Source organism: Asparagus officinalis, chromosome 10 (genome assembly GCF_001876935.1).
Source record: "Asparagus officinalis chromosome 10, Aspof.V1, whole genome shotgun sequence".
Taxonomy (NCBI): domain Eukaryota; kingdom Viridiplantae; phylum Streptophyta; class Magnoliopsida; order Asparagales; family Asparagaceae; genus Asparagus; species Asparagus officinalis.
In genome coordinates, this window is record NC_033803.1 from 32,134,276 (window position 1) to 32,149,380 (window position 15,105).

The following is a 15,105-nucleotide window of genomic DNA, read 5'->3' on the forward strand; positions in this document are numbered from 1 at the left end:
CGAATTTTCAATCTTCTAATCGGTCGACCGTGCCGGTCGACCGACGAGGCTCTGCTTGTTTTTCCAAATTTCTTTAGCTGCCCGCGGTCGACCGAATTTTTCGGTCGGTCGACCGACGGTATTTTCGGTCGACCGATTATTTCTTCGGTCAACCGATTTGGTCAGCCGCGATTTTTTTAAACGGTCGTTTCTCGCCTCGACTCTTGTGCTTTCACTTATTAGTGATTGGCACAGTCTGAGGTCACAACCTGCAAAGTAGATTATCTTCCTAAATAGGAAGATTGGGTTTTTGTTTTTATTGATTTAAACTCTTTTATAAAAACCCCCAAGCCTGCTTCTTCTTCTCTAAGCCCTAACGTTTTGAAAGAGAACCAGAGAGCTCTGTTTCTTCCTGAGAAAATTTTCAAATCAAACTTGTTCTTCTGAGTTCTTGTGTGTGTTTCACTTCCCAGCTTCAGTACTCTTCTCTTTGCTATAGGGGCTTGTGTAAAGAGAGTGTCTTGCATTTATCTTCTGCTGCTGTGAGTGAGATCTTGTGTAGATCGACTGTGAAGGAGTGTGATCTGTGAGATCAACTGTGTAGTGAGAGAGAGATCTTGTGGGATCATTGTGTAGACGAAGTTCCGGCTTCCAAACCGGATGTGTTAGTGGATTTCTCCTTGAGAGTGGGGAGCGGGGACGTAGGTCAGCGGGCCGAACCTCGTTAACACATCGCGCGTCAAGGATAACGATTCCTAACTTTATCTCTTTCTTTATTATTGCACTTCTGTTACTGTGGTTTGTTTGTACTGTTTTTTTAATTGCATATTAGAGCCTCTTGACCCTAATCACCCCCCCTCTAGGGTCCTTCAATATGAACATGTACCGGTAACATTAGCAGTATCTCTGGCATAGCCTTTCGAAACAGAACAATTGGTCACTGTGAGAACTCATATGCTCTTCATACGAAAGTGCGAACGTGACTAGAATTGAACTTGAACCCCGAGACTGTCATTTCCCTATTATCGATTATGTCTTGCATGGTATTTTACCAAAAGACATAAAAGAAAGAGACTCAGTCTGGTGAAGAGCACCCGAGAGTTTATTATAATACGACAACTCAGATGCTGTATCATCACGCATACGACGGTTTGTTACTCCGATGTCTTTCAACCAAAGAGGCGGAGGAGGCTCTTAAGGAAGCGCATGATAGAATCTGTAGTGCACATCAGCCCAGTCCCAAGCTTTGCGATGTCTCAGAAGAATGGGATATTATTGGTCAACCATGGTGAAGGACGCATTTGACTATGCCCGACGGTGTCACGCGTGCCAAGTGCATGCAAATTACATGCACCAACCCCCAGAGCACTTGCACCCTTCGTCCACTTTATGGTCATTTGAGACATGGGGAATGGACATCGTTGGCTCTATCTTCCCACCATCGGTTAAAGGCGACCGCTTTATCCTAGCGATTACTGACTACTTCTCTAAGTAGGCCAAAGCTATTCTACTCAAAGAAGTAAAGACGAGCAATGTCATCACGTTCATCAAACACCACATCATTTATCAATATGTTATGCCGAAGCAAATCATGCATGACAATGGCCTTCAGTTTATCAGTAACGCCTTCATCAAATTCTGTGGGAAGTTCAGGATTAAAGACGTTTGATCAACGGTATACAATCCCACTGCAAACGGTTTGGCTGAAGCTTCTAACAAGATAATCATAAAGATTTTGTTGAAACTCGTGAGAACCAACAAACGAGACTGGGACGATAAACATAGTGAAGCTCTCTGGGCCTATCGCATGACAGTTCACACGCCTACTGGTGCAACCCCGTATTTCCTAGTATATGGATGTGAAGCCGTTCTCCCATTAGAGATTCAGATTTCCTCCCTGCATATTGCTCTCGCAATGGGGATGACGACTGATGACAACATCAGAAACGTCTTGAAGAACTCGAGCCATAAGATGAAAAGCGCTTAGAAGCCTAGCAGTAAATTCAATTTTATCAAGCCAAAATCTCCAGGGCTTTCGATAAGCAAGTTCGACAACAAAGATTTAAGGAAGGAGACATGGTTCTTGCCATTCGATGACCGATGATTCTCAATTCTAAGAAGAAGGGAAAACTCCAGCCCAAATAGGAAGAACCGTTCGTGGTAAAAATAGTTTACTCGAACAGCGTATATCGTTTGGTCATCCAAAATGGTGACAAACTCATGATGCTAATAAATGAGAAGTTCCTAAAGAAGTACTATCCCTAGTACGTTCGGGATAACCTATTTAATGGAAAGTTCCAGGAGAATGCTACACAGGGTATTCTTAAGGATAACCTAAAATCTATTGATTCTTAATCATGATATATAAAAAATGATTAAGAACCTCTCACTGTGACTATTTAATTATTTCCAAGATGATTAAAACCCTCCCACTATGATTTTCGAAATGCCTTTCGTTGAGATGAGATTCAATGACTTAATCATGTCAATCTTCCCTCACAAAGTTCCTATTGTGACTCTGAGGTCCTTCAAGGATGAAACACAGTTCATCTGTCTTTTGCCAAAACCCTTTTCAGTTATCGACATCTTTCGGATAACTAGGAATCTCTTGCGAATTGAAAGATAACAAAAAATCTTCTTTCTTTCATCCATAATCATTGTTTGATTTCAATCGCTAGGATTAATTCTACCCACTCCCACTATGTTTTGGAGCCTTCTTGCGTCGAGATGAGATCCGATGACTTCATTCGGTCAATCTTTCCTCACGAAACTCTCATAGTGCAATTGTAGAGTGCTTAATGATTCACGGTCTTTCACCTCAAAATCCCTCACTAGTCAAATCAATTGACAGTGAGTCCAAAAAATTTTTTCGGCTGAGTCCATCCAAATTCCCACCGTGTCTGTGTACTTAACACTCCCACCGTTAAAGTCCTGACACAATACTTGAAATCTCAATATGATGATCTATGGTGATCATCGAACCCCCTTCGTATCAAGATCTTGTTACTTAGCACCAAAACCCCCACTGAGTAATCTGTACAAGTCAACATTCCTACTATTATTTGTATCGTCACTCCCACTATTTCTTGGTCAAACCTTCCTATAGTTAGGGCCAAAGCCAAAATGCCCTCTTGATTCCTTCAATAAACGAGAGGCCCACATTCAAAATCAGTTTTCCCTTTCGATAAATGAAAGTCACCCACCCAATTTGAATGATCAAATCTATAAAAGTTAGGATCATCTCAAGCCTCCACTTGGTCAGACCTTCCCACAGTTTCAATCAAACTTAGAATTTCATCTTGATAAATGAGAAATTTGTCCAATCCTATAAAGTTAGGGTTATCCAGATCTCTTTGATTCTCGGAGTGGAGATCCCACTCTTAGTTTCACCATTCAGGACTCTCGAAGTGGAGATCTCACTTTGAGTTTCTTTCGCAGGAGATAGAATATAAAATTCTTCCTCTCCAGTATCATCTCGATAAACAAAAAATTTGTCTTCAGATCGGGTAATCAATCCTATAAAAGTCAGGGTTATCCAAATCATTTCGATTCTCAGAGCGGAAATTCCACTCTAAGTTTCTTTTGCAGGAGATAGAATATAAAATTCTTTCTCTCCGTCAATGAGTTTGTCTTTACCCCCAAAAGAAGACATGGAGATAGAATATAAAATTCTTCCTCTCGAGCGTTGGGTTCGTCTTTGCCCCAAGATAAGATATATTTTTTCATCAAAATCCATGTCTTTCATGCATTGGGGGACTTTATCTCGAACCCTAAATAGAGATAAGCCTACGCCTAACACACATTGCCGGTTAATCTTTCACTGTGAAAAAGATACCAGAATTCATGCCTGGGGGATTTATCTTGACCCCTAAACATAGATAATCCTGCATCCAACACATGCTGCTGGGTGGTTCGTTCCCGCGAAAATAACCAAGTCTACGTATTCAATGTCTTAGCATCAAAATCCACGCCTTTTATACATGAGAGACTTTATCCCAATCCCTAAATAAAGATAAGTCTGCGCCTAACACGCGTTGTCGGTTAGTCTTTCATCGTGAAAAAGACACCAGAATCCATGTCTAGGGGATATTATCTTGATCCCTAATCAGAGATAAGTCTATGTCTAACATGCGTTTCTAGGTGTTCCGTTTCTATGAAAACGATGAAGTCTATATATTAAAAATCTTAGCATCCAGTCTATATATTAAAAATCTTAGCATCCCGTCTAATAGAGTTTATTCTCTTAGCACAACGTTACATATGAAATGAGTTTTAACAATTCATATGCTAGCCCGATTTAAACGGTAATCAGTAAAGGCACGTCAAATCCGTTGATGGCTGAGGGTTTGCCAAAAATCCTATGAGCATCCCGCAAGAGATGATTAAGTGTATGTATTCAAAATTATAGCACTAAGTCTAAAAAAATTCATTCTTTTAGTACAACGTTACATGTGAAACGGGTTTCAACAATTAACATGCTAGTCTAATTCAAACAGTAATCGGTAAAGGCATACCAAATCCGTTGAGGGCTGAAGATTTGCCAAAAATCCTATAAGTATTGTGATTATTTGTCCTAGATTGGATAAAAAAATCATAATAAGAAGGAGAATGCGTTAAGTAAAAGTCTTTGTTTCATTAATAATGTCAAGTTAAATGAATATATAAAAGTGGAAGCTATCAGTCCGAATACAATCCACGACTGAGAATCCGAAGTTCCAATGTAGAGAACTCATCTGCATAACTCTGCTCGAGTTTAGCCTACAGCTCAACCCAGATGGAATCTTCAGATGTATCTAGTATCTTTGCAGCTTCACTTCTCAACTTAGCCAATTTCTCCTCTATAGGCTCTAACTTTGCCAGTGTCTATCTTCGAGAGTTTTTGGCATTTGCTAATTCAACTTCAAGAGCAGCGCGAGATTCTTTGGTGTACTTCAGGGCCTTTTCAAGATCAGCTATTTTCTCGTCAACCAAGGCTAAAGAGCTAAGTAATTTAGCCCTAGCCTTGTCATTCCTCGAGAGATTAGCCTTCATCTACATAACAGAACCCTCTTGTGCCTAAAGATCGTCTCCAATGGATGCTATGATGTCATGCCACTACTTCAGCTCAGACTCTAACCGAGTATCAACAAACGAGGAAACACCTCTAGTCTTCCGCCCTAACTCTTGGGATTCACGCTCCAGTATGACGAGATCTATGATGAGGGAATTAGCTAGCTCTAAGTACCCCTCCTCTCTAATCATCTTCATATGGCGGTCAAGAGATTGCCTGAACTGATCAAAACAATATCCATGATGAATGATCATCTTCACCATTTTGCCCAAGAAGGTAATGAAACTCTCAAGATCTATACGGAATATGTCCTTGTCCGGATCAGTATCAGATAGTAAGGACATGATGCGCTCGTATAGAGACGGTGGAAGTCCTGCAAGTAATTGTACAAAAGAATAAGAAATTCTAGAATATTGTAGGTTTACCAGCACCAGCAGAAGTCCATTCAGTTTCGTGTTCTGTACTTGGCTCTACTAACCTAATTTTAAGAACTCCTAGAATGGTGGTAAGCATAACTGTCATCGGTATATCGTCTCCTCTAGGTGACCTCACGATGTCTGTGTCCATCAGATCTGAAGGAACAGTAGCCTGAAACTGAGAACTAGGCAACTGAGCCGTAGCTGTGGGTCCCTCCAATGATAAAGGGACAGAACCCTCAGGTTGTATCATCCCCAGTAACTGGTCCTACAATTAAAACTCCCATGTAGTTAAATAAAATATTAACAGATAAAAAAGGATCTATGAAGTAGATGCAAACCTGTAGATGAACCACCCTCAACGGATGGTACTGTAGCATATCGAGTGACCAGCTCGGCTGATATGTCAACAAGCAGCCTATTATCAGATCCTGAGAAGCTCGGCGCTGAGACGAATACGTGTCCGTTGAATCCTCCAGGGTCCACACCATCAAATTCTTCCTCCTCAATCGATCCCTCCATTGTGGCATCTACACAAAAGCCTAAATGATGAGTAAAGAGAAAGAAGCTAGAGTTCATGATAGTGGGAATCAGATTCACCTCTGGTAGTTGTAGAAGATTTTGTTACCCCGACATTCATGCCCGCATCCTTCAATTTGTCTAAAAGAGAATGAAGCGCGGAAACGATTAAAGGGGGAACATATTCTGATCACCTAACTCTCTTAATTACCACTTGAATGGTGTACTACCGTTGTTAGATATACCTAGACTTGGAATCCTCAGCTCAACATTGGTACCCTGGCCAACTCTTTCACTAACCTCGGTAGGTACGGGCTCATCATCAATAGCATCACACATTTGCTGCACGAAGCTCGGGCTCTCGAAATGGTTGAAGTTAGAGAAGATAGAGTCATACGAAAATTCACCTTCTGACCCCTCTGAAACACGGGACATGATTAAGTTCGAAGAATCCATAAGAGAACTAATTAAAGGATACATGATGGTGGGGGATTACCTCCTTTGCCAATAGGTACGTGGCTAAGTAACTCTGCCTGGCAAGCGTGCGGATCGACATAGGACTTACTCACCATCTTCTTCCACTTAGGGGAGCGAGCCTCCATGTGGGTACTAGGTATCTCATGTTTGGATTTAACATGCACCTCAACCCGTACACCAGACTCAACGGTAGACCGTAATCTCACACGATGGAAGATAAGAGGCTCGTCTTCTTCAACCATCCCACCTAGGGTAACAAGAGTCATCTTGTTAAGATAAGTAAACAAAACCTCTTGCCTCGGCTTTGATGGCGCCGGTGGAGGTTTAGGGAAAATAGAGCGTTAAACCCGATGAGCAAACGCTAGATTCAGTAATTCTGAGAAGAAAGAGTCTGACAGACCCGTCTTAAGTTCTTCCTCAGCACTTCCAAATCCGATGTCCATATCTCCAAGGTCTTCTTCGGAAGTCTCCTCTTCGTCATCAGTAGGAAGGAACTCCTCCTCATCCTCCACTCTACATCTGCCTTTGCGGGAGGGTTTGACAGGCTTCTTCCCATGCTTCTTCAAAAGCTCAGATGCACGAGTGGCCTTAACAGTAGCTCGAACTAAATATTCGGCCTCCAACTCTGCGATGTCCTTCACGTTCATAAGCTCATTCGTAGAAATGAGCCACTTGCAGCTGAGCAACGTAAGTTGTGATTTACACCTAGATGCAGGGAGAGTGAAGGTGGCGCCCGTACAACCTATCATGCTCCAAAGCTATGCTCGAACACCGTCTATAAGACCTCCCTCAGTTCTCAAGCCTTAGTTCGGGTTCCCAATATACAGTTGGTCGTAATCGAATTGACGAGCAACCCTACTAGGCAAATAAGGCTCTATATGGCAATGACTCTTCGCCCAAAGGATGAGATATCCGGGGCGGACGTTCACCAACCAATGGAAACAACCCATATCAAGAGATGTTCGACTAGTCCCTGGCTTCTCTTCATTAATTAATACCTCGTCATAGCGGCCTGAGAAACAAGAAAACATTTAAAGAACTCCCAACACTTATGGATTTGAAGCTCTTGTTTTTGCCTCGGTGAAAGTCTTTAAGAACCACTTGCTCTCCTCTAATGATTGCTAGAGGGGGACGGAGGTATCAGCAGTTCTCAGTGCTGATATCAAATCAGGGTGATGAAGGACCAGCCATGTCATCAGATATGTATATGGAAACTCAACTTTCACGGAAGGGATCTTGGTCGACGGTTCGGGCCCTATTTGCGTAAGACCATCGACCATGTATCTAAGCCCACAATGAATATCGATGACCATCACCAAAAGTAAAGAGAGATCCTTCCCGTGAGCTAACTAGACAGCCGGGAAGAGAACCACAATCGGCAAAGCGTCGAAAATTTAATATGGAACGACGTACTTCTTCAACCAAATGGCGAGATACCCCGCCAAAAGAGTCATAGGCGAATACGCTTCTGCGCATACCACAGGAATGTTCAAAACTTAGTCCTCGTTGGAAAGGGGCCCTCAATAGCAGCAATAGTGAATGATTGGGCATCTGTCTTCTCAATCAGGTCATTAATCGCAGAAGGAGTCAGAGAGGCTAACTTATAAATAGTTTTGCCAGAATTACTCTCCAAGTGCTGAAACAAATAATTAGCAAACTGCTTCAAGCTTATCTATTTCTTCTTCTTTGCCATGGGGCCCATACTAACTAGAGCAGTCTGATAGTAACACGTAAGATCCTAGAACGTATCATACATGTTGGAAGAAGCTCTCTTCAACTGCCTCAGCTACCGATTGGTAGGAAAATACTCCTGGTACGGGTAATCTCCCATCAAAAGTTCGGAAACCTTTTGCATCTCATGCTAACCCTAACTCCCTATTGTGAGTCAAGAAAGTGTTGGTGTCAGGGTTATAAAGCTCCAACAACGCTAGGAAATGGCGTGTACCGATGCATACAATCCACTGTGCTTCAATTCATTCTCCTAGCGTCCGAGAACATAACTCATCATACGAGTCTACCACCTCTTGGGGGCGAGTGAACCTAAGCATAGCACCTGTGCTCTTTCATAGGGAGTTTCCTCCCAAGTTTGGCGAGATGGTTCTTCACTATGTTTGCAGCTATCAACACTTTATCTAGCGGTGCTGCATCAAGTCCCAGAATCCTTGGTCGAAGGCCACAAATTTAGTTATACCCATCCGAACCTGAGGTCTTATGCTAGGTAATAAACCCGTAGTGGACTTGCTCGTGATCATCTGTAAGATGCCAAGACATCTCCCATCCCACGGCTTGCGCCTCTAAATGTGCAAACGAATATTGGCGAGGGATAAGAGGGATATATAGTGGACTTCCGCTATCATCATTCAGCCATTGCTCATCAACAAGAGTCAGCACATATGGATTCTCAACATGATCACCGAACAAATAATCTAGCTTCTTCAAAGCCTGAGTAGAGCTAGAATATTCAGTAAAGAGAGCATCTGTGATCAACTGTCGTAATGTACAACGACCCCCACCTCATACTAGATGAAGAACTTCCTTAGGACCAGTCGGATCAAACTGAGGAGTCGAACCAATAAGCAGCTTATCAACACTAGTGGTAAAAGTCTCTCTGCTACAACTTCTCGTGGCGTAAGGTAGGAATCCATCTGCAAGAAACTCAACTGAAATAGATAGCACATAATTAGAAAAATGTTTCTAAAGCAAGACAATGAGTTGAACTCATCTCACGAATCAGCGAGATAGAGTCACCACGTGGTCAATTGGCAAGACGATCAACTGTTCTACGGGAAAGGGACAATGTACATTATCGTGCAAATAATGTGACAATATATCCCGCCCTACAGAGTGCAATACAGCATGAAATTTCCACCATCAACCTGAAGACGTATATTGGCTAAGCAAAATACGTCTTTTAAAGCTTCAATCCCCGCAAAGGAGGACATAAGCTCTTCCCGAATTACTCTCCAAGGAGAAAAACGAGGGTGCAATACACAGGATATCAAATTTACAAAAGCTATAAAAGCTCACCCCCGTATGAAAAAGCTGCAGGAGCCTCCCTCTCACTGTGCTGAGAAACCGAGCGATCCTATACAATGCATGGGGGGGGGGGGACGGGCATTGCAATCCTACAATGAAAATCAGCGGGTCAGGTACAATCATAAATTCAGGAACCCGAAATTAAAAGGGAAATTATGAGGTTTAACCGAAATCCTACAAATAAAATGGGATTTTACGGTTGAAGTCTAACTAAACCTACATATAAACAACGGGTTCAATTTGTATCCAAGACCCTCATGATCAATTTTTGGTCAAAATACCCAAAATACCCCTTATTTTCAAAGCTTAATGCTAGCCATGAACTCATCAAGATTTCGGCCATCCCTCTTAGCTCTCAACATCAAAAAGATTTTGGCCACTTTTGTAATAAACCCCCTTCAAAATTTTGGCTATGGGTATGCAACCCAAGCCCCCAAATTTCAGCCATAAACTCAAGCTCCTCAAACCCAAGTTTCAAACTTCTTCCTCATGCCAAAAACCTATTCAAAATTCGGCCATATTCACATTCCCTTAATCAAGTTTCAAGTATTCCCTCCAAAACCCAAACTCAAGTCATGAGATCAAAGCCCTAATCTTTGCATACAAGTTCATGAACTCTTGAATCACACCCACAACTTCATGAATCAAAATCAAACAAATGTACAAGAGTTATGGAGAGGAGCTTACCCAAATCAAAAGCTTGAAAATCTAATGCCAAAGCCCAAGTTTTGAACTTGAAAACCCAATCAAAACCCTAGATTTCATGGGTGGAATTCGGCCAAGAGAAAGAGGAGGGGAAGATGAGGCTTCAAAACTTTTTATAAGGGTTTAAGGGTTCTTAAAGAGGGGATTAAGAACTCTAATAGAGGATAAGTTATGGATTATGAGGAGTTCTAAGAAACTTGAGGAAGAAGATAAGAATAAGAGAGGGAAATCAAATTTTGGTTTTGGATAAAAGAGAGGAACACGAAAATCCCTTGGACAAAACCCTATACCCTCTCTCCTTGGCCGGCTCACCCTCTCTCTCTCTCTCTCTCTCTCTCTCTCTCTCTTATCCTCATCATCAACCGAGACATAATTTGTGGCTCGGCCAAGGCTGAGATACAATGTGTGTCTCAGCCAAGGTCAAGACACTACCTGTGTCTCATGCCTAAAACGAAGTCTCGGGTATTGTCTTCATCCGTATTCACCCATTATCGGTTGTTTTCACCCGATTCACTGTATTTGAAGTCTGTATTTACACTCTGATGAGTATACGAGTATAAACTGCATCTCCTTGAACCTCCAACGGGTACACGAGGTTAAACTGATTCCTAAAACTCCTAGGAGTATACTAGTATAAACTGATCCTCACCACTCTAACGCCTTAAGAGCCTAAACTATGTAGACTCCAGTTAACGTATGAGTATAAACTGTATTTACACTGATCAATAAGTAGCCTTGGGTCAACGCCGGTCAACGCGTAGCCTTGGGTCAACGCCGATCAATGCGTTGCGATGAAGGTCAATGTCGATCAATGCGTAGCCTTGGGTTAACGCCGGTCAACGTGTTGTGATGAAGGTTAATGCCGGTTAACGCGTTGCAATGAAGGTTAACGTATTGTGATGAAGGTCAACGCTGGTTAACGCGTTGCGATGAAGGTCAACGCTAGTTAACGCATTGCGATGAAGGTCAACATTGGTCAACACATCATGATGAAGGTCAATGCCAGTCAACGTAAAGCCTTGGATCAATGCCGATCAACGTGTTGTGATGAAGGTTAATACGTCGATGATTTTCGTCAAAACAAGGCTCCAATCAAATCCAAAACAAAAGATAATCCCAAAGATTTCAACCGTAGTTCAGATATGAATCTTCGATGAAGATAGTCGGTTCAACGTCGACTCAACGGCATGAGCTAAAATCAGAAATCAACACACCAATTTCAATTTGAAACTTCGACAACGGTCAGACGATAAACGCAGAATCGAAAAAATTTTATTTATTCGACAGAATTATGAATAGACTGAGAATTGAAGAAGTCAAAAACTAAAGCTAATTACATATCCTTTTACACCGACTGAAGGTTGGTCCTATCACATCCTAAGTATTTCAGGCTCTTCTATAAAAAAACAAGAATGAAATACTTTAGAAGGGGGTATCTGTAGGCATAAAAAATTACCTATAGGTTCCTGTATACAGCTTGAGACAGAGAGAAAATGATGAACGCCATTATGTGAGTCAAATAGGATTATTTGATGCCTACAAGCGCATGAAATGAGTTGATGAAACGTATGAATCAACGGGACGACAGAATAATGAAGAGACGATCCTATCGGGAGTTACGTTTCAATCACAAAAGACAAAGCACCACTCGTGTCTCGTCCACTCCACATATGATTCAGCCATGGGAGGTTGTAGATCTATTCTTCAGATTTCCAACGTATTTTGAATCACGTCATTCTGAGATCGGATTGGAAAATTACAGGGACAACAGTCAAGACGCGCAAAACGGCGTCTCGATCAAAACCGAGACATATGTCGTGTCTTGGCCAAAGCGGAGACATAGAGCATGTCTCATGCCCAAGAATGCTATTTTTCACCGTTAACCGCCCAGATTTCGATATATTCTGATCTAAAGCCTCCCCAACTAATTTAAAGCTATCTTAGAACGTGGTTAAGTGGTTACAACTGAAGATGAGAGCAAATTGGCCGTTCTTATCCAAAAACCGAGCTTCTAAAGCTTATAAATATGGTCCTAAGGCCTTCATCTGCACAGATCCAAAATTCTCGAGTCTCGGTGAAGCCCTGTCGAATTGAAGAGTGAGGAGCATGAATTTCAGAGAAGAGGAGTTCGAGAGATCTACATCCCGTTCATCCATTTCCCTTGAGATCACACGTAGCTGTGATTCTCGAGAAGAGTGATTGTCTCGTTGTTGCCAAGATAGTCACTTCAATCTCTTATCTCCTTTGCAAATAATAAAATCTTCATTCGGATCTGATCAGTTGGTGGTCCACGGATAAACCTCGACACCGGCAAAGATCTCATGTAAGCAAAAGATCAATAAACAATCTCTCTGCGTATGTTCTCTGGAAGTTATCTGTTTTATTTTCATTATAAGAGAAGTCTTATAAAAAGACTGAATTTTCTTTATTTTGAATCGTTGTAACGCCTAAAGTTGTAATGGATTCGAAAGCAATGAAACCAATTTCTAACGTGAACAATGGCATCTTGAATTTCTCACATGTGGCGTTCATAATGTTGTCAGCGGGAGGAGTGTTCCCTCCAATGGCTTCAGCAATTGGCTGAAAGGTCCGGTTGTAGCCAGGCGCAAGGTTAGTGGTAGAGGGGGTTGGAGCAGCATGAGGATGTCGAGGGCCACATGATGTTGCCCCTGTGGCGTACTCTCGATTGTCATGTCCATAGCTTAGGCTCTCCCATGTCACTTACTTGTACTACTGGTGCTGCCAAGAAGGGGCTACAAAGCGAGTTTGCTGGGGAGTGAGGGAAGAAGCACGCTCAACTTGATCTCCTTGTTGTCTAGCCAGCACGGCATGTCCAAGCGAAGGAGAAGTGAATAGTTAGCGTGTTGGAGGTGGAGGAACAACTGAGGTGGTGGGTTGTTAGGGAGGAATTCGACTGAGGAGCTTATTGGTAAAAGCAGCAAACTGCTGCTGAAAAGACTGAGTAATCCGCTGAGCAGATTCTTACAATTGAGCCTAAGTGACGTAGCCCACTCGCGATTCTTCAGGAAGTGGGTTGAAAGCTCGACCAGGACGTTTAGAACTAGACATCTTGCTAGAAGAAGGATGAAGGACCTCACAGTGGGTGCCAAACTATTGATGTCGGTTACCAAAAATGAGTTTTGCGAGTGGATTATGGTGGTGTTTGGATCCTCACGCTCCTTCAAATGAGTAACTCTGGGGCCCACTGTTCTTTCCCGCATATGAAGAACTAGTGAGAGACCGGAGTTGGATTCTCCAGTGTTTCTCCGACGATCAAGTCAGTGTTTGAGCTTGAGTGGAGAAATATAAGATAAGTGATGAAGTTAATCCAGAATTTCAGTGTTACATGGATCGGAAAAAGTTACATCATATAATGCAGCCTTTTTATAGAAAATTGAAAAGGCAAAAATGTAACTTGGGCCGAGTCTAGGCAAGCAATTGACTCGGCATGTATCTTACAGGTGTCGGCTGCAGACGAGGACTTGGGCCGAGTCTAGGCAAGCAATTGACTCGGCATGTATCTTACAGGTGTCGGCTGCAGACGAGGATGAGTCATCCAAGTAGTTAGTGCAAAGGCAGCATCAGTTGCTTAGTGCTTATTGGGTCTAATTAGTCATAAATACTATGGGGGCTTGAGCAATGATGACTTTGTTAGAGCAGTTAATGCAAGGGTAGTTGGTTGTCGACGAGGGGTTTGAGGACACACCGCCTCTCTAGTCTTCTGGCTAAAGGCCGACAAACACCGCCATTTTAGTCGATTATGCATGTTGTCGGTTGAAATAGCAGGCCGAGTGCGGAGTCTTATGGGCTCGACCTAGAGAATAGGTCGACAAGTATCACCTTTCTTGTCGGCCATGCAAGCTGTCGGCCGATAGAGTCGGCCGCTGGAACAACTCGAGTTGTCGGTTGCTAGAGTAATTTGATTAAGCGTGGAGTGGGACACGTATCAGCTTCACAGCTGTTGATTAATACTTGGTTAACTTGCAACTTATAACAGAGGGGTCTTTCTAATAAAAGCTTAAAGTTAAATGAGGATTTTTCTAAAATTCCTATACTTAAGGGAATTTCTGATATTTTCAAAGTTATGGGGTTTTGTTCAATAATTGTCCAATGTTAAGGGGGGTTTTCTAATATTAAGCCTTAATTCTTCAAATGTTATATTAGCCATGAAATGTCCCTTCCCTTTCCATTCTCTATCCTACACAAATACATTATAACATGCTCTATCTTCCTCTTCTTGTCTATCCGAACATAATTAATTTCATTCCATCCACTCACTCTCTATTACTTTTTTTAGGGTCTACTTCAACCATTCTCCTCCGCTACCCCTTCTATATCCAAACCCACTTTTGGATTAAGGGAAAGGGATGAATTTTTCTCCCTAGTTTCTCTAAATTTACCCTTAACAATATAAAATTTGTTCCCCCGGTTACAATGTACCTGAGGGGAGGAAAATTATCTTAACTTCCCTTGTCTTCTCTCTGCTATTTTTCCCTACCCCATATGAAATCCTAACATGTCTTAAAAGAAACATTTTAGGAATAAATCACATAGTTTAAGAAGGTCCTAACGTATAACTCCTACAAAATTTATACTGCATACGTTCAACAAAAAAGTATGTGCAAAGTGGTAAAAGCGCACGATATATAAATGTCGACCAGCCTCGAAAAAGGGTGTTTTAAGGTGTTTATTACTTGAACATCAATAATTTGATATAAACCACAAAATCTAAGCGTTTGACAACCGTGACGTTTTTACCGTTTCTGTTTTTTTTTCATATAAAAACAAAGAAACGTGTTTGGCAACCAGGACGTTTTTTTGACTTGTCCATTTACAAAATCTAAAAATTAAACACTTTTCTCAAAACACCAAAAAAGTATTTTTAAGATTTTGTTTTTTCATCTAAGCCGCCGCAGCCCGCTC